The 3006-nt window shown below is 41.1% G+C and overlaps 1 protein-coding gene across 1 annotated transcript in view; it reads left to right on the plus strand.

Annotated features, from left to right (window-relative positions):
• Positions 1-3006, plus strand: part of TAF3 (TAF3 RNA polymerase II, TATA box binding protein (TBP)-associated factor, 140kDa) — a 179118-nt gene that overhangs the window by 151001 nt on the left and 25111 nt on the right. The gene's annotated exons all lie outside the window — the stretch shown is intronic.

Raw genomic sequence — 3006 nt, forward strand, 5'->3', positions numbered from 1 at the left:
TGAGAGAGAGAAAGAAAGAGGCCCAAGTCACACAGTAATAGAAGTTTGTATAAAATAAAATATTCAGTTAAGTACTTTTTATGTTTTGGTCTAATCCAGGGGTCAGCAAACTGTGGCCCACAGGCCCAGTCCAGCCCACTGCCTGTTTTTCTGTGACCTGCAAGCTGAGAATGGTTTTTACATTTTTAAATAGCTGAAAAAAAATTAAGAGTATTTTGTGGCACACGAAAATTACATAGCATTCAAATTTCAGTACTCTTTGACGGTTGTAGCATGAGGATGCAGGATACATGGCTTATTCCACGGCAGTGATCGTGGGAAAGAGGTGATAGATTCGTGTAAATGTGCCTTTGGTCACTCAGTTTGTGCGTATGGGGGGGGAAGTGATCCTCTTTTGAAGTGAGATTAGTGAGCTGACTGGGGCTAAAACAGAGGAGTCTGCATAGTCCAGAGGTGGGGGATGTTTACTGCTGAAGAACAGTCAGAGAGCAGTCTTTCGAAATTAGGAGCAAAAAGAAAAGGCTTTACAGGGTTCAAATTATACCCTCTCGTTGGAAGAGCTTTAAGACAATATTTAGTTTCTAAGCCTTAAGTAAAGCAGTTATGTCTTCTGCCCTTGATCCAGAAAAGTACTTTGAGGCAGGATCGTTTCCTTTGTTCTCTATTATTGTTCCTTGAAGCAAGACAGAGGTAACGGTTTCTCCCTCGATTTGACATTCCTGGAAACTGTATTCTAAAGGGGTCTATGGCGAATCCAGCACCTTCTCCTGATAGTGTTAAAATTCAAGGTGGCTGTCCAAGGACCTCACGTTCCTTTAACAGGTCTGCCAGTCATGGTAGCCGGAGTTCCCTGTAGTCTTTATTGAAAATGAAACCAAAATCCTAACCCTAAAAATAGAGTCTCAACACCTGTAAGTATGAATAGGGAAACAACACACTCAAGTTCATTGCTGAAGTATCTGGTCAAGTCTCTCCTCGATGCCACCATAGCAAGTAGGTTTCAGCTTGCCCAGGCACAGCCGCCTGGAGCCCTGTCGATCCAAGTCGTGAGGTCCCACCTGGACTCGGGGCAGAGGGCACGATGCGTGTGACACCTGTGTGGTGGATCACCGTGTTATTTGTCACCTGATCTTATTATTTGCTGAGTTCATTCATTGTGAGCAAGTGTAGGAAGAGTTGGCTAACTCACAGCATTCGTTCTTTTACTCATTTCTATGAAAAAAATAGAGCGAAATGATGTGATGTAATATCTTAGTGACAGGGACTATTTGGATGGAATTGTCAGGAAAGACATGGCAGAATAGGACCTTCCGCTTTTCTAAGTTTAAATTCAGTTAAAGGAGCCTCCTGAAAAAAAAAAAAAGATAATTTTAAATATCGGCAATGTAACATAAAATTCCATGAAGATTTCGGGGTGAATGGTAGTGGGGTGGAGGAATGAGCGTTCTTCCCCTCGCGTTTCTCAAGGACTGGAGGGGAAGCTCCATCTACCTCCTTCCCTCCATCTGGGGCCTTCTGCCCAGCTCTGCGCTCAGAAAGCTCCTCCTCCTCCTCCTCTCTCAGGGCCTTCCTGTCCTCATCAGCCAGCTGCCCAGAGAAGGAGCGACTGCTTGGGCCCCTCCTGATGTGGCCTAATGCTTGGTCACTTTTTCTAATTAATGTCTCATTATACATTTGATCAGGTGATACAGGCACCATTTATGATGCCTTTCAGAGAACAGTATTGATACCTGTGGTAATTCTAAATGCCCTTTGACTGAAAATTCACAATATGAATTCTGTTTGGCAAAGTGAACCTCTTTATCAAAATATACTAATTATGTTGAGATACTCTTCGGGGACCACTTTACTGCTGGCAAATGAAAGTTTTATTTCTGTTGCCATTTTGATTTCCGGTGGCAGTTGGATTGATTTTTTACAATTCAGTAATTTTTTCGTTCTTCAGTCCTCTCCTACCAGAGGTGCTGAAACTGTGATGCTTTCCTTTTTACATCATTTATTTTTTTGTTACCGTTCTCAGAGTTTAGCTTGTGCCCGGTGGGGGCTTTTTAATAGTTATTAAATTATTTCTGTGTACTGTGAAAATGGGAGGTAAATCTTTGCTTGTTAATCTCCAAAAAACATAAAATATTTATGGATATTTATTGTCTTTGATCTAAACTTTGCCAATTAACACTTTTTGACAATAGAAATAGAGAATAATCATGGGTAATTACAAAAATAAACATTTAAAATATTTTTAAGGAAAATAAGCATTTTATATTTTACAATGTAGCAGATTTAGCCAAAAGATATTTAATAGGGTGGAACATGTATGGTGATATTTTAGTGAAAAATTCTTTAGAGAAATAATAGCAAATGTTTTTTATCCTACTTTCTACATTTTCCTTTCTGTACTTGAAATGTTTTTTATGCATGTATCTTTTTTCCAGTCTAAGCAAATTGAGGGTAACTTAAAGAGAGGACATACAGTAAAGTAGGAGAGAGAAATAGGAAGCCAAGGTCAAAGAGGGGAAAAAAGCAATTGATTGTACATCAAACAGCATTATAGCTTCCTAGCAATAAGGGCAAAAAGTGAAACTCACTTTTAAAACGGAAGGCGCCTCTCAGTTTTTCAAGAGAGGCAAAGTGTTTCAAGGCACTAAATTTAAAATTTAATTTCCTTGTGGAGCCAGATGACAAGCACAGCATCCTCCATAGTAGTTCTTACAGCTGATCCAAAGGCAGTTTTTTTGGCTGTTTCTCCAACCAACCCCTAACCTGAGGAAAAGCATGAAAGCTCAGCTCCGCGCAGACAACGCTCAAAGGGGCCGCCTCATCTCTAGCTGGAACACTCTTGTGTCCTTTGGTGTCAATCCAGACTCTTGGTGGCAGGTAACAGAATCCCGAATCAAGCCGCTTAGAGAGGAAAAATGACAGGGGTATACTCGACTTTAGGTGGGGCGTCTGCAGGGCTCCTACAGCACAGTTAGGACTCTCCTCACTCTCTTGTCCTCCACCTCGCCT

The sequence above is a fragment of the Propithecus coquereli genome, unplaced genomic scaffold (assembly GCF_000956105.1).
Source record: "Propithecus coquereli isolate 6110/MARCELLA unplaced genomic scaffold, Pcoq_1.0 Scaffold177, whole genome shotgun sequence".
Lineage (NCBI taxonomy): Eukaryota > Metazoa > Chordata > Mammalia > Primates > Indriidae > Propithecus > Propithecus coquereli.